This window comes from Lathyrus oleraceus, chromosome 5 (assembly GCF_024323335.1).
Source record: "Lathyrus oleraceus cultivar Zhongwan6 chromosome 5, CAAS_Psat_ZW6_1.0, whole genome shotgun sequence".
Classification (NCBI taxonomy): Eukaryota; Viridiplantae; Streptophyta; class Magnoliopsida; order Fabales; family Fabaceae; genus Lathyrus; species Lathyrus oleraceus.
Genome location: NC_066583.1, coordinates 93,156,958 through 93,180,387, shown reverse-complemented (window position 1 = coordinate 93,180,387; position 23,430 = coordinate 93,156,958).

Genomic DNA, 23,430 nt, shown 5'->3' with positions numbered 1-23,430 from the left:
CTTATTTTATGCTTATGTTTTTTCATTGAGGATAATGTGTGTCTTAAGTGTGTGGGAGAGAATCATTTACTTGTGTATTTTATTATTTTTTATTTACTTGCTTGTTTTATTTTTTAAATTACATGTTTTTTTGTGGTTTTTGAGTTGCAATTGTGAGTATTTTCTTTGTTCTCTTGATTAAAGACTTATGCTGTGATGTAATTGATTTTTTTTTTGCATTCTTAGTATGATATGTATGACTAAAATCTAAATTGTATATCATTTGTGGTAGATTAATTAACCTTGTGAGATTTTGAGCCTTTTAATGGATAACATTCAAAAATCCATCTCTTTCTTTCTTATGTGTTTCACTCATGTCTGTTAGTCTCTAGAACTTGAATTAACTCTTGATGAAACTTTTTATTTACTTATGCACATTGATATGATAAAACCAACTTATTTTGTTTTATTTTTATCCACTTAGACAAAAACCCAATCCTGAGTAATATCATCAATTGTTTGAAAATCCTGAGTCTATTATCCCATTCTTTGTTTAAATTAATTATAAACCTGAAAATGAAAAACAATATTATCACTCTGTCATAGGATTGAAAGAGTCTTGTTTGGAGTTGTGTGGGGTTGAATAACTATAGTTGTTATATTTTATTCAAAAAAAAAACAAATTGAAAAAGAAAAAAATTGAAAAAGAAAAAGAAAAAAAAAGAAGGATGTCATTACATATTCCTCCTGATTTGAAAAAGAAAAAAAATAGAAAGATAAAAGAGAAGAAAAATAGTTGAGAAGTTGTTGGTTGGAAGTTAACGAAATATTTTTAGTTCAACTCCCGCAGTTATTTCAATTTTCTTTGGACCCTTTGAATTTTAGCCTAGTACCGCCTTAGGATTTATCTCACCCGTACCCTTGCTAAGCTACAACCGAATAAAAGTCCTTTTGATCTTTGTGTGTATGTAATTCAATTGTGGATGTTTGAGTATTTTCAAGCTTATGGTAATATTTTATTTCATGATGTGCTTTGAGTGTAAACAGTCTACCTAAACACTTGAGAGTTGAGTGAATTTTCTCTTGTGAGGATCTTTCGACTTTTGATGTACTCTTTGATAACCTATTTTTCATATTTGCTTTGAATGTCACAAAAGAGTTATTTACTAATTCCATTTTCTTGAAGCTTAGACTTAGAATTATGCTTGCACATTGTATCTTGATAACCTTTGGAATTGCATGTTTTGTTTGTTCTTATTTTTTCTGTTATGAGTTTTGAATTTATAATTTTGCTCAGATTGCAAAAGTTCAAATGTGGAGGAATTTGATCAATGTATTTTGATGCACACTTTTATAATTTTGTACTTATATAAATCTATAGTTTATTATACTATTTTAAATATTTTTATGTGTTTTTATATTTCAGTTTATTTTTGACTTTATTTTATTTTCAGCATAAACAGTTATTTGTTACCTTGTCACTATCTAGACTATAACTTGAGCTACGAGCATCGGATTGATTCGTTCTAATATGCGTTGGAAATCTAAGAGAAAGAGTTACATGTTTCATGCTAAAGTCAAAAGTTGATTCAAAGTGAAAGAGGGTCGAGTAATTCTTTGAAGTTCCAGACTTAATTAAAATAGTTAGTTTGAGCCAGTTTTTGTAATTTTCGGGTCGGATCCCATTAGGGCCCGAATGTCCCTTTTATTATATTAGGTCTTTTGTTACTACAGTAATCTGATTATGAATTTTGAAGATACAATATTATTTAGGGGATTTCATGGAGAACAAAAGTTCACAAGGTTCATCTGCTGTAATCGGTTTCCGCCGATACTTTAACGTTTCTTAATTTTCAATCAAATGTCTTTTACCTTTCAATATTTTGTTATATGTATTGTATGCTTTATTCAAGTTCTATATAATATGTATTGATTAATTTTGATTAATATATGTTCCATAATCGCGTTTGCTTAATTTGCGTGTGGTTAATCTGTTTACTTAATTCGAAATCTATTTGCTTAATTCAGAAATTAGGAACACATATCATATATTAGTATTAACGCACTTGTTATTGTTACTGTAATCGAAAATGGATTAGAATCCGCTTAGGACATGAAAATTATATTAACCAATGATAAGTTAGGAAACCAAATAAGTAGATCAGCTTATTTCATAATCACTTTTTATAATCACTTTTCATAATCACTTATTCTAAATCGAATCAAAACCCCCTACTTTGTTTTCTTATTTGGTTAATTTTCCAAGAGTCCTTACGATACGATACTTAAGGTCTCGCTTCCCGTTTACTATATTTTATTACTCATTTTTGACCTGTGTGCAACAACGGATCACTCACCTTGAACACCTCATTGATCAACATCCCATATAATTCCCTTACTATGATGCTAACAACATCCAACTTGGAAATATCTGAAGTATTCTCATCACACCAAATATATTTTCCAACAAAGGAAGACAGAAAAACGAGAAAAGGGATAGGCCAAGCATGACAAGGAATGCCATAACACCATAACCATGTAACTGTCTCTGGATCCACATCTTCTTGTTTCCATTTCCCGACCTCAAAAAATCACTGAACAAGCCAATCTTGTGCTCATTCTACTAAAGATTCAAGTTCACATTCTTCATTCTCTTAAAGGAGACAAATATTGGCTCCCAATGGACTCATCTTAAGAGCAAAATACCCCTCAGAATGAAAAATCCTTTGCATATTATACGATGAATCAGGGTCCAAAACCTTCTAACGCTAGCATGATGTTTGCCAGGGTTACGTGTTACATCTGCATAACAACTCCCTCTTTGATGATGACCTTGGGCATTGTTGAACATGTTTTTCTTCTGAAAATGCGTAGCTTCTCTAGTTGCTTCAGTTTTTGGCTCCTCCTCTAGAACTCTTCGTGTTGAGCTTGTCCGAAGAAAACACTTCACCCATAACTCTATGAAATCTAGGAAGATTCACATACAACTTTCTCCCTTATATCAACAAGTTGTCTAGTTTCAAAAGTAAGCTTCTTTCATCTATGACCTCAAAGAAGCGGACGAATTCGTATTTCCTTCCTCTTTTATCCCTCTTCGGAGGAATGACGACCTCATTAATCTCTCCAAACTCTTTAAACAACTGGTACAAATCTTTTGCTCTCAAATGATTAGGATATTCTGTGAAGAAAATGTTTGTAGAATCATTTTCTTTCTCCCACTTGAACTTTCTCTCTGTATCTCATCTGCTTCTTTTTCCTGTAAATTTGATATAAAAAACTTTGCTCCACTCTTCATCTTCTTTGTTACCTTTGGTTCTCACGATTGAGAAACAGTTGAAAACCAAGAAAGAGTACTGAAAAAGTTAGAGAGAAAGAAGAACCTCTCTCTCTCTAACATTTTAAAATGTAAAGATGTTATTAAAGGCCCGATAATGGAACATCAACTTATTTTTTAATTTCACCAAATAGTTGTATAAAAGTAGTAACATAATTTTTGAGAATCAATTTTCTTATTGCAATATATTGAATCCCTTACACTAGGTTTTTCATAAGATAATGCATCTGGTTAGCTAGGTCTGTTTTTTTTTTTGTTAAGATAAGATCTTTCTTTTTAATAGATATAATTTATTTTCAAATCATTGTAATATATTTTATTTTAATATATATAAAAATTGAAGTTAAACAAATTGTGCCGCTTTTAAATATACTTTTTCTTGAGTAAATTTTAAATGTATTTTCTATTATCCTATTTTACTTTACTTTATATTTTATTCACAAACATTTTGTACATCTTAATGGTGATGGCTTTATAAAATGTGTTCATTAAAATCAAACCAATTGGATTAAGAGTTCACTTGACAACTACTACTCAATAAAGAAGTTGGTGTAAACTTCTTCATTGGAATACACTGTCAGTATAAAATCACTTTACACTGTTATTTAATTAAAATTAACCATTTTGAAACACAATCGTTAGAATTAAAAATAAAATAACTTTACCTTGACATTGTATTCTAATTAATCTTATATATATATATATATATATATATATATAGATATATATATATATATATATATATATAGATATATATATATATATATATATATATATATATATATATATATATATATATATATATATATATATATATATATATGTATGTATATATATAATATCGTGTACCTAGCACCGAAGGATTGCAACACCCACGAAAGAGAAATTATACCTCGCCTGTCAAGAATAACACCATGTTCAAGCGAGAGGGAAAGATGGTAATGAGTTTCGCGCCCCTGAGCACTCGCCAAGAATAAATCTGACAGGAGGTTCTCCACTTGCATGATATCTCTTCACCTTTAGTCCCAAAGGAAGGCGTTATGGGACCTGATCCAGGTAGATGGTGTAAGAACTATAAAGTTAAAGGGAACCATATTGAATATTGTTGCAAGCTTAATAAGAATATAAAACAACTAATCTAGGAGGTACACCTCAAAAAGTATGTCAAAGGCGATCCCTCTCAAGTGTCAGGTAGGTCCAACTCTCGAGGGAGGGCTGATGTAGGAATCCCCAGAACTAGAAAAGGAAAGGAATAATCCTAAGAAAAGGGTGAAAATGTTGTATGTCATTGTTGGTGTAAGCCCTAGAGGACAATACTTTTGGTACTTGTATCGAATTATTTATTAATAATAAAAGGCTTTTTCTTTATTATGTTTGTTTAATAAAGTCCATAGAATAGCTAGTCCGTTTAATGTATCAAGTGTGACTTAATCATGAGATCACATTAAACATAAGGACACTATTCTTAAAGTATCCGTAGTCGAGCTTTATTGTGAAGTGGGATAACATTAAAGCATTAAGACTATTATGTATATAGAATGATGATCACATCTCATGGATCATGGATAAGGAGTTATCAAGTCTTAAACATAGGTATGGATATTAAGAGTAATATTTATACTGGGTTGACCCACTATGAGAATACTATATAGAATGTTATGCAAAGTGTCATAAGTTATTCTCATGGTGATAATGGTGTATACCACCCTTCGACCTGAAACCACTATGAGCTCTAGATGTAAAGTCGAGTGCCTTATTGCTGATCAAACATTGTCCGTAACTGGATGACCATAAAGACAGTTGATGGGTACTCCACGAAGCATGCTAAGGGACATAAGTGACCTAGATGGAATTTGCCCATCCTGTGTAATAGGATAAATGTCTATGGGCCCAATATTGAACTGGACAAGGATGACACGATTTATGCCTTGTGTTCAATATAGACATAATGACAAAAAGGTAATTGTACACATAAGTATTATCACAAAAGGATTTGTCAGATCACATGACATTTTCGTGTCTTGGGTAGAAGTGATGTGTTACTAGATACCGCTCACTGTTTATTATGTTAAATATGTGATTTAATATAATTACCAATGTCGCGAAAACCTATAGATCACTGATCGGTCACCATTTTCACTATATTTTTGTTGCTTATCCGACAAGAAACCAAGGATTTTGAGAGACTGTGTACGCATTATGGTACCTTTATAGTTAATTTTCATTCCCGTAAGATATTTAAGCAATTTTGTAAATTGTCAGTGTTATTTTGTGTTTTCGTGATTTTACCCTTCAGTTGTCGTGTTTATATGCCCTCCAGGTCCACAGAGAAGATCCAATGGACTCAATGCAAGAAAATGGAAACTTTCGGCATCCGAAATAAGAAGATTTTCCAGTTCAGAAAGCCTGACACGGCCACTCGTGTTACCTGACACGGGCCGTGTCAGGAGGAAGGTCAAGAAAGCACAAGAAATGCCCAAAACAGTGGCCTGACACGGCCGTGTCAGGTCACCTGGGGTGTGTCATCAAGGAAAAAACAAGAAAGAAAGCTGACACGGCCGCCCGTGTCAGCCCAAAACGTGGATTTTCTAGTTTTCGGGCTTTTTCACCGGGCTTAAGCTGCATGGACGTTTTGGAGATTTCCACCTTCTGCCAAGGGATTTTCACTATATAAGGAGGTCTTCTGCCAAAGGAAAAATCATCTTGGAATACAGCAAACCACAGTATTGTGAAGCAATCAAGTATTACAGAGATCAAGGAATTTGGAGAGCTGAAGAGATTCATGAGCGGGAGCGATTGAAGATCAAAGTCATCCAATTACTTGTAATGTGTAATTTTTATCTTGAATTTGTTTTAAACAATATGAGTAGCTAAACCCCTTAATGCTAGGGGGTGTCCCTGATTTAGAATTGTAATGAATTTGAGTTTACATTTGCATTTATAATATTTTGTTTACGGTAACCTTTTGATGTGTTTATTGCTTTCTCTTTCGGACCAATTGAGATTGATCTATGGTTATCACTTAGGCTGGATCGCCAGTGATAAGGTTTTCATCAGGTTACTCTGCAGTAGATATCACCTAGGACTAGGGATACCATGTATGAACCAGAGCATTCTTGATATTATACAGCTTAACTTCACCCTAATTGGCTATGGACATAGGAATTAGGGTAGATTGATTAAAGGTTTTCTCACCAAGGACTTGGGAGAAAATACCCTTGAGAACTGGTAGTAATTGATATTTGTTGATGCAATAGTAACTCAGAGTTATTAAAGGGATAAATCATACACCTTCCCTGACATTTTTCCTTTTTCTATAAACCCTTATTTTCATATTTCTTTATTATTTTCTTTTTACCCTCAAAAACCCAAATTAATACTTTTTGTTTAATTGAATGATAATTTAAACTCAATATTAACGTGCAGTCCTTGAGATCGACATTCAGGGAATTTCCCCATTATTACTATAAAAGGAAAAATAGTACACTTGCTATTTTTCCGATCAAGTTTTTGGCGCCGTTGCCGGGGACTGTCAAAAATAGAGTTTAATTTTATTTCAATTAAAATTTTGTTGCTCTGCAATAAAATTATTTTTCTGTCATTTATATATTTTCATTCACTAATCTGTGTATGCGAGGAAAGCCCTCAGCAAAAATTCCTTTTTGACGCAGAAATTAAGAGAACCCTTCACCGGAGACGCAAAGAACAAAGAGTGGATTCTTCAGAAGAAAGTGTTGAAAGCATTTTTCATGTCGGGTTTTTGTTATCGTATCCACAGGGATTGTAAGATATCACCGCCGTTCGACGGTTGTATTAATCTTAGCTCAATGTAACAATAGGGTTTTGGTTTTAATCAAGTTATCTTGCATAAAAAGTAATAAATTGCGGTAAAAGTTTTGGTTTGAATAAATGAGAAATATTGCCAAAGTTAGGTTTCAATGATCACTTTGCATGTATTTGCTCGGTCAACAATCTTATAAACTCCTTTAGATGATAAATCATTTCACAAAGTCCTCTCAATATGTTTCTCTCGAACACACATTGTGAGTTTTGCCATTTTGATCCATTGTTTCTCTCGAACACAATCTATCAAAATGACAACTTTTTGGTTCAACCTTATGGTGAACAAAATCATTCATTACTATCTCTAGCTAACAAACAAGTTTGGATGAAAACCTAGGTCAAGAGTCGGTAAACATCTCTCGATCATAAACCAACACAAAGAGTTTTAAATAGAAACAAAGTTTTCATCATATATTTACCATTAAAGAGTTTACATATGAGGATCCTTACATTTACACACAAAGCTAGTAATCACCTACATCTAACCTTGACAAATGGATGACTTAGCTACTCATTTTCATGGTAGCTTGGTCGGCAAGTAAGGAAAGAAGGTTGATCAACATCCAAGTCGGATAATCGAAGTTGGATGGGAATCCACCTTCTTTTTGTAGAAGATGGTTCTAAGATGAAGAGAAATGAAAATTAGGGCATAAAAGATCCCCTAGAACAATGCTGTAAAATATCTCTCCAAAGTACAAAAGTGGAAAAAGTTGGTAAAAATGAGATATGGTGCTCAAAAGTGGCACCTGCTACTTATAGACCTCTGCTGGGCTGTCATGCTCGCTAGGCGAGCAGAATGGCTCGCCTAGCGAGGGTCTAATATGGGCACATAAGGCACCTGCGCCCAGAGAAACAGGGTCTGCTGAACTGTCATGTTCGCCTAGCGAACATACCTTCGCCTAGCGAAGGACACGCTTCAACCTTCGCCCCAGCGAGGTTGAGAGGTTTTGCTACTGGAATGCTCGCTGGGGACTCGCTAGAGCTTCGCCTAGCGAGTGAGTGCTGGCTGCGCTTTTCACCAAAACAGAACGAACTCGCTACCACCTTCGCTGTCAGCTCGCCTGGCGAATTTATTGACAATTTACTGGAGCTTTTCGCTTGGCGCTCGCCTAGCGAACCAGTGCTTCGCCACAGCCCTCGCCTAGCGAGCAGGCTGATGAATGCTTGTTTGCTTTGGTACCTTTGCCAATTTTCTTGTGTCTTCAATTTCAATTATTTCATGCCTTCTTTCTGCACAATAACACACAAATCAAAGGCACCAAGCTTGTTTATCAATGTAATGCATTTCATCAAAAACCAAGGTGATTTTGACAATTTTAGCAGGGAAATAGAGTGAAAGATGCCCACATATGATAGCTCAAATAAGCACTTTTGGGCATCTAACAACTCTCCCCAACTAGATTCTTGCTTGTCCTCAAGCAAAGTATGCCTCTTGAAGGACAAGAGGATTTGCTTTAAGAAAATGGTTTCTCCGAAGTTGGATAAACGGCTCAAACACAAGCGAAATCAGCAAATACAAGTTTCCAACGGTTTGAATAAAATAATACACAAGAACTAAAACTTAAATAGCAATGCAAAATATTTATCTATCTACAACAGTACTATTCTGAATGAATCATCCTATCTCTTCTCTTCGAATAAGGAATGAAGATTTTACGCGTTTGCAACCGCGGGATTAATCTCACTCTCTAACAACAATGAAGAAATCAAATAGGTTCATACAATGTCTAACAATTATAAATGGTATTGTGGAAGCATAAAGATCACTAAGGGCTTTTCGGTTGAAGCTTGGTTAGGTTAACAAACAAGGGTCATTTCTAAGGCCATTGAAACGAAAGTGCCGATGCAAAAGAGACATTCACAGTATTATTCACACTACTCGACTTTGTTTCATTTGTTTCTTATTTGAAACCTTCACAACACATATTCCACAACTCAATTTTTTTTCCACTATTTTTCTTCCAAGCAAGCATTCATTTTCATTCTTTCTATTTTTGTTCTTTTCTATCACATCAAATATACAAAACAGATGTTTTTTTTTCTATATTTTCTATACATATATTTTTCTATGCTTGCTCGGTTTTTCTTTTCTTTTTCAAGAGTTGTGGTACTTACCGATTCTTTTTCGTTCTCCCCAACTTATTTCTTACTCACCCTAAGTGAATGCTCTTAACTTTTTACGGCAAAAGAACAATAATCAAGATTTTCCGGGTTGTAAAAAAAAAGATTTTTGAGATCTCGCTTTATTTCAAGCCGAGATTCAACTGTTTAAGCTCAAAGGGGTTAACAAATACTCTCTCTGCTCACAGGTAAGTTGTTTTTGGATGTAGTTGTGCTCAAAAGAAAACAAGTGCCTTGATCATTTCTAATTGCTTCCACAATTTCACAATAATAAAAGACAAAGCATGAATCTCATGAATCAACAAAACTTATTAGAATCCAGCATTTAAGTGTACAATGGAGGTTTCCTCACAATTTGTGGTTTTAAGTTCTAGATGAAACATTCATTCAATTATGTTGCAAAAAGACAATATTCAATTTACCAAAAAGAGTAAAATTCCTAATGCATTCTAAAATTCTAGCCGAAGGTAACCATGTACCTTAGCCTCATTCACTTGTTTATTCTTATCATTGCCATCCAAGCTCGGATGCACCTTCATTGGGTACTTCTTGAGGAGCAACCAATCTAGAAGGGTTTGCCACTCAATCAACCAAAAATTTATTAAACACACAAAATTAAAAACATAAATAAATAACATTAACTGAAAATATAAATTTGTTCATGGGGGACAAAACACCCCAATAGTACAACACCAAAATCAAGATACAAAATCCGAAAATACAAATAGAAATGACATAAAAACTGAAAAAATACAAAAACTTAACCCACTAAGGGCTCAGGACTCCTCCTCGCTACCGGCCTCAGAACCGATAGCCTCATCATCAACATCATCATCATCAGCAGCATCATCAGCATCAGCGCCCACCCCCTCACTATACACTGGCGTGTCCACAGGCCAATTGGCGTGTAGCAGAAACTGCTCACGCGTCATCAAAGCATGAGCACCACTTCCTTGCAGCTGCAACCGCTGCATAGAGTCGTGCATATCCAACATGGCTCTCTGGGATGCCGCCATCCATTCCAAACTGTAATTGCATACAGCTTGGACGTACGGATCAATTCTAGGAGTAGAAATACCAGGACCATCAGAAGCCCGAGTACTTCCTGAGGCAGCACTGCCACCGGTAGTCTTTGCTCTACAATATTTGGCCACATACCGATCATCGATAGGTGACGGGATCCTTACCTGCCCACGAGACGGAAGTCTCACCCTTGCCTGAATGCATAAACTCATGATCAAACACGGGAAAGCTAGGGGACAATTAACACGAGCCCCCGACTTAAGCCCGCTCTCGACCACGGACTTCAGCTCATTTGCGATGATCCTCGCCACATCGATCTCGACATTGGTGAGGATGGAATGGACCAAATGTGCCACTGGGATCGGCACTGTAGAGGTGTGGGACTTTGGCTGTATGTTGGTCAAAACCAAAAGCAGTATCAGCTGAGCCATGGGAGTCATGTCCTCCCGGCGATACCTCACTGGAACCCCATATGGGTTTAGCTCAACTGATTTCCCGCTTAATAGAAGGGCGGCAGTAATGGCTGGAACATCACGGTGAAGCCTTAGGTCAATGTGGTATTGGTCTCTCTCTTCAGCTTCCAGCTGGAGCGGTTCCCCAAGGATTCGGTTGATAGCATCCCGGTCAAATGGAATTGGACGCCCGGCAACTCTAGATACCCAAGTAAAGGGCTCGTCGTCGTCGGGTAGTGCGTTAGCATAAAATTCACGCACTGTCGCTATGTCGTAATGCTCTAAGGGATTAATCAACCTATCCCATTTCTTCGCGTCAATCAACCCGGCAAAATTTCTGTAAGTGCCCTGTGGGTTGATCAGAAATCGCTTCTCTGGAAGAATTTTCCGCTTCTCCAGAGAAATGTATCTGGCGGCCTGCTTCGGGCCGACAAACTTGTCTTGGTCAAACTGGATAGGCACTGTCCGAGAAGTAGTCGCTCCCTTTCTTTTCTTACCCGCTCCAGACCTTGACTCCATTCTGCAAAATATGAGAGGAAACAACACACACCAAACAAACAGATTAGACATCAAAGCATAATTTAAAAGACTGCCATGCTCGCTGCTGCTTCGCCTAGCGAAGTGGCAGCGAACGCTCGCCCCAGGCTCGCCTAGCGAGTGCTAGCGAACTTTACGGGTTTTGGGGTTTTTCAGCATGTTCAGAGATTCTCCCCCAAAACCCATACTCAATTGGTTCCAACATCAGAACCTAATGATTTCTCAAGCAAATAATCGTTCTATGCTATTGGGGATTACCTATTTGCATGCAAAACCAAAAAATCCCCAATTCCTAAACCTAAAATCCCAATTTGCAAAACCCTAAATACCACATGCAAAGCTAAAGTTTCCCATACTCCACTCATCCTAATTGCTATTCATATTGGAAATTTAGAATTCAAACAACAAGAAAAATGTAGTAGGGCAAACCTTAGTTACACGGATTCGGAAATGTGAAGAGAGTAGAGTTTGCAAATGACCGAATAGAGCAAGTGTTGGTGATAGAGATGCAAATGAGAGAGTGTGAAGAGCTTATCAAAAATTCCTCAGCAGAGCCGTACAGAAATTTTTTGAGTTTGGGGCAAAATGGTTGCCCTGCTGAGATTTAAATACAAACTGTCATGCAGCGCTCGCTGCTGCCTCGCCTAGCGAGCGGCTAGCGAACCTGCTCGCTACTGCCTCGCCTGGCGAGCTGCAGCGAGCATGACAGCAAGTGCTTTTTTCAAATGCAGCACTTGCAAGTTCATCCAGAACAATTTTATCACAAGGTAACCCAACACAACACAAAAACAGTAAATACTTACAATGTTGGGGTGCCTCCCAACAAGCGCTTGTTTAACGTCGGCTAAGCTCGACGGTGCGATGCTCACAGAGGAGCATCGAGTGGTAGAGCACAGCTCTCGCGATCCACATGACCGCCGAGATAAATTTTCAATCGTTGGCCATTCACTGTCCAACTATCTTTCTGGTCTATGTCTTCAATGACAATAGCCCCATATTCCTTTACTTCTTTCACCCGAAATGGCCCCGACCATTTTGATTTCAACTTCCCGGGAAACAATTTCAACCGGGAGTTGAACAATAGGACCAATTGTCCGGGCACAAATTCTTTGTTACGGAGCTTCTTGTCGTGATACTTCTTTGCCTTTTCCTTGTACAACCAACTTGAGTGGTATGCGGCATTGCGCATCTCCTCCAACTCCAGTAGTTGCACTTTCCTTTTGTTACCGGCCAACTCATGTTCAAAATTTAAAAACTTTAGGGCCCACAAGGCCTTGTGCTCCAATTCAACCGGCAAATGGCAAGTTTTACCAAATACCAATTGAAAGGGAGTTAGGCCAATTGGAGCTTTAAAGGCCGTACCGTAGGCCCATAATGCTTCGTCCATTTTTGGGACCACTCCTTTTTTGAATTAGACACGGTTTTTTCGAGGATTCTCTTAATCTCTCGATTAGAGACCTCAGCTTGCCCGTTAGCCTGAGGGTGATACGGAGTTGTCACCCTATGCGATACACCGTAATGTTTTAAAATAGTTTCCAAAGGTGCATTACAAAAGTGTGACCCTCCGTCACTTATCAACACTCGGGGGGTTCCGAAACGGGAGAATATGTTTTTCTTCAAAAAATTTATCACCGTTTTGGCATCCGCCCGAGGTGAGGCAATCGCCTCAACCCACTTAGAGACATAATCGACAGCGACAAGCATGTACTCATTCCCATAAGAGGGTGGGAAAGGTCCTACAAAATCTATGCCCCAACAATCAAATACTTCCACTTCTTGGATATTTTGGAGAGGCATCTCATCTCTCTTACCTATCCCACCGCTTCTTTGGCAACTGTCACAACTTTGCGCATGGGTATGTACGTCTTTGAAAATAGTTGGCCAATAAAATCCCGATTGAAGAATTTTAGTGGCCGTTCTAACCCCATTATAATGTCCGCCATAAGGCGAGTTGTGACAATGCCAAAGGATGCTCTGGGCTTCATCACCAGTTACGCATCTCCTTAATAGGTTATCACTACCCAACTTAAACAAGTATGGGTCATCCCAAACATAATACTTCGCATCCGAAAGGAACTTCCTTTTTTGGTTCGAAGTTAGGTCGGCAGGCACAAAACCACTAGCCTTGTGGTTCGCAAAGTCTGCAAACCACGGCCTAACTTGAACCTTAAACAGTTTTTCATCAGGAAATTCTTCCCGGATTTCTTTTTCAGATGCGGTAACCTCCACGTTCACTAATCGGGATAAATGATCCGCTACCAAGTTTTCCGACCCCTTCTTGTCTTTGATTTCCACATCGAATTCTTGTAACAAGAGGATCCAACGGATGAGCCTTTGCTTCGAATCCGGTTTGGTTAGCAGATATTTAATCGCCACGTGGTCGGTATACACAACGACTTTAGACCCTATAAGATAAGACCTAAACTTTTCTAGCGCATACACTATTGCAAGTAGTTCTTTTTCCGTTGTGGCATAATTTATTTGAGCCTCGTTAAGAACCTTACTCGCATAATGTATCGCATGGAAAGTTTTGTCTTTTCTTTGGCCAAGTACCGCTCCAACAGCATAGTCACTCGCGTCACACATTAGTTCAAAATTTTCATTCCAATCGGGAGCGACTATTATTGGAGCGGTAACCAATTTTTCTTTTAAAACCTCAAAAGCTTGCAAACAATCTTCGGTGAAGAGAAATACCTGGTCCTTGGCGAGCAAATTGCTCAAAGGCTTAGCCACCTTTGAGAAGTCCTTGATAAAGCGCAGGTAGAACCCCGCGTGCCCCAAAAAGCTACAGATGCCCTTCACATTCACCGGAGGGGGTAATTTTTCAATTACTTCAACCTTAGCTCTATCCACTTCAAGCCCCCTTCTAGAGACTTTATGGCCTAGCACGATCCCCTCGGTCACCATGAAGTGACACTTCTCCCAATTAAGCACCAAATTGGTCTTCACACACCTTTCCAACACCGTTTTCAAATTCGCCAAGCATAGACTAAAGGTCCCACCGAATACCGAGAAGTCATCCATGAAGACTTCCATTGTTTTCTCTATCAGGTCGGCAAAAATGGCTTGGACACATCGTTGGAAGGTCGCCGGTGCATTGCACAGCCCAGAGGGCATTTTTCGGTATGCGAACACTCTAAACGGACACGTGAAAGCCGTCTTCTCATGATCAATCGGGTCAACCGCAATTTGGTTATACCCGGAGTAGCCGTCCAAAAAACAATAGTATTGTTGGCCCGATAGTCTTTCGAGCATTTGATCCATAAATGGGAGTGGAAAATGGTCCTTTCGAGTCGCGGTATTCAACCGCCGATAATCAATACACATTCTCCACCCCGTGGCAACTTTAGTCGGGATCAATTCGCCTTTGTCATTTCGGATTACGGTGATTCCACTCTTCTTCGGAACAACGTGCACAGGACTAACCCACGGACTATCCGAGATCGGGTAAATCATCCCCGCATCCAACAGCTTCACAACTTCCTTTCGAACAACCTCTTTCATGGTAGGATTTAAGCGGCGTTGTGGTTGAGCTACCGGCTTGAAATCCTCCTCCATCAAAATCTTGTGCATACAATAGGATGGACTAATTCCTTTTAGATCGGAAAGAGTCCAACCCATAGCTTCTTGATTGGTTTTTAGCACAATGATTAGACGGGCTTCTTCTTCTTTTGTCAAAAGGTTGCTTATGATGACCGGCTTTGCCTCGGTCTCATCTAGAAACACATACTTCAAAGTCGAAGGTAACACTTTTAATTCAATTGGCGCTTTTTCGTCAATGACCTCCTTCTTCAAGTTTTCCTCCTCTACTTCCCATGGTTGTAGGTCGTCGAAACTATCAAGTTCCTTTAAGCATTCCTCAAGAGCTAGCTCTTCTTCCACAGTGAAAACCTCCAATGAGTCGTCAAGAGCTAACTCCATAGGAGATATCTCATGAATATGCTTTGAAACCTCCATAATAGCGTCTTCGATCACATCGATGCGAAAGCTATCATTTCTATCTTTGGAATGCTTCATTGCCTCGAATAGATCGAATGTGACTTCCTCATTTTGAACTCGCACCTTCATTAAACCGTCATCAACATCTATCATCATTCTCGCGGTCTTCATGAATGGTCGGCCCAAGATGAGCGGAGCATCATCATCTTCCTCCATATCAATAACAATAAAATCGACCGGGAAAAAGAATTTGTCGACCTTCACCAAAACATCTTGGGCTACGCCATGAGGATGGGTTGTCGATTTATCCGCCAATTGCAACGTCATTCGGATGGACTTAATCTCAATGTTGCCAAGCCTCTTGATAATTGACAAAGGTATAAGATTAATGCTCGACCCCAAGTCAATAAGTCCCTTCCCGACATACACGTCACCAATTTTAACCGGCAATGTAACTCTTCCCGGATCAACCTCTTTCTTAGGAAGCGTCCTTTGAATAATGCACTGCAGCTCGCATCAAGGACGATGGTCTCCGGTTCCGTATACCTCCGTTTTTTGGTTAGTATGTCCTTCATGAATTTGGCATACTTAGGCATTTGTTCCAAGGCTTCGGCAAACGGAATGTTGATTTGCAACTGTTTAAAAATATCCATGAACCGGGCGTAATACCGTTCATTCTCCCTTTTGGAAGGAGCATGAGGATAAGGAAGGTTTTGGATAGGAGTAGCGCTCACTACCTCCTTTCCCTTTGCAACTCTAGCACTTTTCCATCTAGGCTTTTTCACTACCTCCCTTATTACCTCATCACTTGTATTTTTTTTCCATCTCCACACCTTTCTCTTTTTCAACTTCACCATTATTTTTATTCTTTTCAACTTCTTCCTCATCACTCCACACTCCTACTTCACCATCAACATTTTCCTCCATTATTTCCTCCTCAATTTCTTTCTCTTTCTCTCTTTGTTCACTCTCAACTCTTTTTTTATTCTCACTACCCAACTCCCTCCCACTTCTCGTCATAATCGCCTTACAATGCTCCTTAGGATTTGTTTGCGTGTTTGCCGAAAAGGAAGGACCGGTTTGTTGTTCCGCGAGTTGCTTGGCAAGTTGCCCAACTTGAGTCTCGAGATTTTTTATGGCCGCGTCATTGCTCTTTTGATTGGCCATTGACATTTGCATGAATTGCGTCAATGTCTCTTCCAATTTAGAATTGACGACCGGCGGTTGTGGAGATTGATACGGATTTTGTGGAGGGTTTTGACGGCTAGAAGAACCACCTCCATAACCTTGGTTATGGTAATAGTTACTCCTAGGTTGGAACCCTTGGTTCCCTTGGAATTGTTGTTGTTGATTTTGAGGGTGCGGTTGATAAGGTTGTTGTTGTTGTTGTTGTCTCGGTTGATAGTCCCGTTGATTGGCCATGTAGTTTACTTCGTCAAAACCGGGAGGTGGACAAAATCCGGTGTCATGTTCACCTTTACAAAGTTCACAACAAGCTATTTGTTTAGCTTTTGACGGTTCTCTTAACTCTTTGATTTGTTGCGTTAAGAGTTCCACTTGTTGTGAGATGAGCTTGTTTTGGGCAAGGATGGCATCATTCGTCCCAAGCTCAAGCACTCCCGCCTTCTTCAAAGAATTTCCACGACTTTGACTCTGCAGATCATTTAAAGCCATTCGATTGATAATGTTTGTGGCTTCTTCGACACTTTTTGACATCAACGAGCCACCCGAGGTGGCATCCAACAACGTCTTGCAGTTTGGTTGAAGTCCATTTCTGAAGATATGGATTTGAGTCAATTCATCAAATCCATGCCCTTTACATTTCCGAAGCATGGACTTGAATCTTTCCCACGCTTCATTTAATGATTCACTGGTTCCTTGTGAAAACACCGAGATGGCCGTCTTGGATTCCATGAACCGGTTATGGGAGAAGAATCTTTCGATGAATTTCTCTTCTAACACGTTCCAGTCTGTCATTACGGCTGGTGTTTGATCTAGGTACCAATCCTTTGCTTTACCGAGCAAAGCGTGGGGAAATAATCGTCTGAACAACGGAAGCTCCTGAGTCTGATCCACTCCGGCAGCCAATGCTATCTCATAAAATTTTGTGAGAAAAGCAAATGGGTCTTCATGGTCCATTCCGGTGAATGGACTTCCATATAATAAATTTAGAGTTCCCGTTTTCATCTCAGCTTGCCTTCCTGTGTGGTTGGCAAACTGAGCGGTGTTCCTTGGACTATTGATGCATGAAGTAGAAATAGGTGGTGGTGGTTGTGGCTCCATGTTTGGTATGAATGGTGGTGGATTTGTGGTTGAAGAACTTTCTCCTTGCTCTTGGCGTTGTCTAGCCTGTTGCCTCCTACGTCTCGTTTTGCTATTGAGCCTCCTTGCGGTTCTCTCGATCTCAGGATCAAAAAGAAGTTCGTCCACAGGGATTTACCCTCGCATAAAACGTAAGTTGCACACTAAACCAAACAGATTACAAGCACAAGTCAAAAATTCACAAGCTAAAACTTAAACAACCATTGCGATGCTCGCAATATCAATTTACAATCCCCGGCAACGGCGCCATTTTGTTGAAAGCATTTTTCGTGTCGGGTTTTTGTTATCGTATCCACAGGGATTGTAAGATATCACTGCCGTTCGACGGTTGTATTAATCTTAGCTCAATGTAACAATAGGGTTTTGGTTTTAATCAAGTTATCTTGCATAAAAAGTAATAAATTGCGGTAAAAGTTTTGGTTTGAATAAATGAGAAATATTGCCAAAGTTAGGTTTCAATGATCACTTTGCATGTATTTGCTCGGTCAACAATCTTACAAACTCCTTTAGATGATAAATCATTTCACAAAGTCCTCTCAATATGTTTCTCTCGAACACACATTGTGAGTTTTGCCATTTTGATCCATTGTTTCTCTCGAACACAATCTATCAAAATGACAACTTTTTGGTTCAACCTTATGGTGAACAAAATCATTCATTACTATCTCTAGCTAACAAACAAGTTTAGATGAAAACCTAGGTCAAGAGTCGGTAAACATCTCTCGATCATAAACCAACACAAAGAGTTTTAAATAGAAACAAAGTTTTCATCATATATTTACCATTAAAGAGTTTACATATAAGGATCCTTACATTTACACACAAAGCTAGTAATCACCTACATCTAACCTTGACAAATGGATGACTTAGCTACTCATTTTCATGGTAGCTTGGTCGGCAAGTAAGGAAAGAAGGTTGATCAACATCCAAGTCGGATAATCGAAGTTGGATGGGAATCCACCTTCTTTTTGTAGAAGATGGTTCTAAGATGAAGAGAAATGAAAATTAGGGCATAAAAGATCCCCTAGAACAATGCTGTAAAATATCTCTCCAAAGTACAAAAGTGGAAAAAGTTGGTAAAAATGAGGTATGGTGCTCAAAAGTGGCACCTGCTACTTATAGACCTCTGCTGGGCTGTCATGCTCGCTAGGCGAGCAGAATGGCTCGCCTAGCGAGGGTCTAATATGGGCACATAAGGCACCTGCGCCCAGAGAAACAGGGTCTGCTGAACTGTCATGTTCGCCTAGCGAACATACCTTCGCCTAGCGAAGGACACGCTTCAACCTTCGCCCCAGCGAGGTTGAGAGGTTTTGCTACTGGAATGCTCGCTGGGGACTCGCTAGAGCTTCGCCTAGCGAGTGAGTGCTGGCTGCGCTTTTCACCAAAACAGAACGAACTCGCTACCACCTTCGCTGTCAGCTCGCCTGGCGAATTTATTGACAATTTACTGGAGCTTTTCGCTTAGCGCTCGCCTAGCGAACCAGTGCTTCGCCACAGCCCTCGCCTAGCGAGCAGGCTGATGAATGCTTGTTTGCTTTGGTACCTTTGCCAACTTTCTTGTGTCTTCAATTTCAATTATTTCATGCCTTCTTTCTGCACAATAACACACAAATCAAAGGCACCAAGCTTGTTTATCAATGTAATGCATTTCATCAAAAACCAAGGTGATTTTGACAATTTTAGCAGGGAAATAGAGTGAAAGATACCCACATATGATAGCTCAAATAAGCACTTTTGGGCATCTAACAGAAAGTACCTTTGATCACTCAGAAGTCAAGGAACCAATGGCTGAAGTTCCTCTAATTCCACCTCCTCCACCTCCGGAAAGACTCCTGGGTGACTATGGAGGTGCAAATACACCGGGTGGTAGATTGACCATTGTCAACCAACCGGTGAATGTGACGAACTTTCAACTGCATCCCAGCACAATCAAGCAACTTGAGAGAAAGTCTTTCACCGGAAAGGTTAATGAAGATGCCAACAAGCACCTGCAGAGATTCCTGACCTTGAGTACTACTTTGAAAATTGACGGTCACACCGATGAAGCAAAGAAGTTAAGAATGTTCCCGTTCACTTTATCTGAAGAGGCGGAAGAGTGGTTCTACTCTCTTCCAGCTGGCAGTATTACCTCATGGGAAGAGATGGAAACAGCTTTCTTAAATGAGTATTTTCCCGCATCAGTATTTATGAGAAAAAGGTATGAAATCTTGAACTTCAAACAGAAAGATGGTGAGTCTTTGGGAGATACCTACAAAAGATTCAAAAGGGTCCTGGTAGCATGCCCAACTCATAATATGGATCAGACTGAACAAATGCAGATGTTTGTGAATGGGCTGAAAATAAAGACAAAACAGTTAATTGATACAGCAGCCGGTGGATCAACAAATTTCTCAACCGCCTCCGGTATTAAAAGGATCATTGAAGCGATAGCCGCAAATGAGCATATGGAATTATATGATAAGTGTACAAGCAAACTTGAAGGAGTCATTGACCTGCAAGTAGAAGCAAATAAAATTCGTTTAGAAGATACAGTCACTGCTGAAGTGGAGAAGAGATTGAAAGCGATGAATATAAGTACTCAACAGGTAGCTCAAATTCAACCTGCTCAGACCATCACTTGTAAAATCTGTAATGGACCTCACCATACTGTGTATTGCTTTGCAACCCCTCAACAAATTGAAGAGATAAAATTCTTACAGCAGAATAACCCCTACTCTAACACTTACAATCCAGGTTGGAAGAATCATCCAAACTTCTCCTGGAAAGATCAAAAAGGGAATGTTCCACAACAGGGTCAAGGTCAGTATCAGACTCAATATCAACAACAGCAAGCTCCAAGGAAAGCAGTCTGGGAGATTACCATTGAAAACCTGGTAGCTCAAAATAGGCAATTTGAAGAAGAGACTAGAAACAATTAGAAAAACACCACCGCCTCTCTAAAGAATCTTGAAATTCAGCTGGGGCAGATATCACAGCAATTAGCAAGTTCTCAAACACCAGGTTCCTTACCAAGTGAAACAGTTCAAAATCCGAGAGGTCAGGAGAATGTTAATACTGTCACAACGATAGAGAAAAAAGCTGCTAAAAAGAAAGAAATTATATCACTGAGCGAGCCGACTAAAGAGGAAACTAAACCGGTGATTAAGTTGCCCTACCCTCAGAGAGTGACAAAGAAGGGATCTAGCGAGTCAGACTTGGATAAACTCATGACAATGTTTAAAAAGGTTGAGGGTCATATGACTTTGTTTGAAGCACTTGAAAGGATGCCCATGTACAAGAAATTGATGGAAGAGGTAATGGCAGAAAAAAAACCAACCACTGAAGAACAGGTATCCTGGAAGGAACAATATAGTGCAAACCCACTAGGGCAGAACATTCCTAGCAAACAAAAGGATCCGGGAACGGTCACAGTACCATGCACAATTAAAGAAAGAACTTTCAAAAAGGTACTAATAGATTCTGGAGCTAGTGTGAATCTGATGCCATTATCGATCTATCATAGGCTGGGTATTAAAAATATCAGTGATATGAAGACCAATCTGAAGTTTGCAGATCACTCAAGAAAATATGCATATGGTATAGCTGAAGATGTGTTGGTAACAATAAATGACTTGGTTTTTCCAGTTGATTTTGTAATCCTAGACATACCTGAAGAGGGCGAGGCACCCATCATTCTGGGTCGACCTTTCATGCAGACAAGTCGATGCAATCTCGACATGGATCAGGGCACGTTAACCTTGAAAGTTCACGACAAAGAGATAACATTGAATGCTATTGAAGACCAGGAGCTAGAGGAAGATACAGAATTTCACTATCAAGTGGGCTTAATCAGGACAGACGCGAGAAGGCAAAGTAACATACCAACATCAGAGAAAGATACAGGAAGGCCCTCTCGACTCTCACCATTTCCATTAGCCACCCTGAGTGGAAAGACTCCCATCTCCATTCCAAAAACCAAGAGAAAGAAAAGAAAACAAAAACAAGGTAAGTATATGAAGGTTATAAAGGACTTGTGGCACAAGGAATCCATACTAATGAAAGAGACAACTTCCTAGTTTTGGACAAAAGGGGCAACAAGGTTTGGAGGCTGAAGTACCCCCCATAACAAGGGGAATGAACCGTCGAGCTAGGCGACGTTAAACGAAGCGCTTCGTGGGAGGCAACCCACACGTTACTAGTTCTAATTATTGTTTGTGTTTGTTTGTTATTTTAGGTTTGCACAGTGCCTTGCATAAAAGGGCGAAGGTAATCACATGGAAAAAGTTGAAACGTGAGCATAACAGCAGCCTGACACGGCCGCCCGTGTTAGCTGACACGGCCCGTGTCAGGCCTGCAGATTTGAGATTTGTTTGAAAAATTTGAATTTTGTGTGGGCATGTTGCACTTCCCGATCCAGCCCCCTCAGTAGGGCACTGTGAGTCACCCTCCTTCTATCTTGTTCGAAAACATTGAGGCCAATGTTTAGTTCAAGTGTGGGGGAGGTTTTACTATGCTTTTTTGCTTTTATTTTTGTTGATTATTTCCCAATTTTTAATTTTTACCATTTCACATTTGGTTTATTTTTACTATCAGGTATCATGTGCTGCATGTATTTCAGGTTTTGGGTATTATAGTTGGATGAGGTAATGATCAATAGCGGTAGTGGATGAAATGATCATTCCACTTACTATTGCTTGTTGTGAAGGATCTTCCCAGAAAGTCGATACTGCTGAAGAAAAGATCAGACGCAATTTCTAAAGCTCAACTAACATAGGGTCTCTGTGCATTCCGAGTTGAGTAAGAAGCCGCACCATACTCGAAGTATTATGGATGTTGTCAAGCTTTACCTAACATGGTGAGTGCATAAAAAGCCAAACACATTTGTCATCATGAGCGATATTCAGGTATGTCTTTATCACTCTGACTTTGCGTAAGTTCTCTGGGAGTTTCACTACATGTATACACACACTGAGGCATGTTGTTTGATTATACCCCTTAGCCTTTCTATCCATCCCGTTAATGTTATCCTTTGGTAACCCCATTTGAGCCTGTATCCATTGTTTGTTTAACCCCGTAAATGTACCCCGCGGCCAAAACACTTCCTTACCCTGTTCAGAGTCGAGTTGATATTATTAAGCTGTGTTGAAATTCTAAGTTTGGGGTAAATACCCAAAAGTTTCAAAAGCCAAGGTGAGTGCGGAAAAAAAAACAATAATAAGAGAATCATCGAGAAAAAAAAAGAGAAAAGAAAATAAACTCGAGGGTTCAAAAGAAGCACTGGCCAAAGAAAGGCACTCGGTTGAAAAACAAGAATAACAAAGAAAAACCCAAGCTAAAAAAATAATAATAAAAGAGCAAAAGAAATAAAATGAACAAACACAGTGAAAATAATAGTAACATTGACTCCAAACCAAAAACCACTTGTTTCCCATTTTGTTTGGATTATCCACACCATAACCCAGGCACCATTACAACCCGAAAGACCTCAAAAAGCGTGTGTTATGTGTAGTTGATACGAAAGGAGAAACTATTCAAACTTATGACTTGATATTGCATATTTTGAATTGAGAGTGAAAACACTTTAACCCCGAGAGACTCGGTGAGAGTGTGATATAAGCTGACAGGTGAAGCGGTACCTCGATGTGGAAGTGTGGCTGAAAACTCATTAGGAAAAGCAGGAACTATAAAAGGGAGAGTGAAGGCTTGGGCGAAAGATCTCAGCAGTATCATGGTAAGAATACAAATTTTGGAAAGTGACACTTTGTCGTATAGGACATTACTTGAGGAAAAGCAATGAGCTAAGTTTGGGCTTGTGATCGGTCACCATTTTCACTATATTTTCGTTGCTTATCCGACAAGAAACCAAAGATTTTGAGACACTGTGTACGCATTATGGTACCT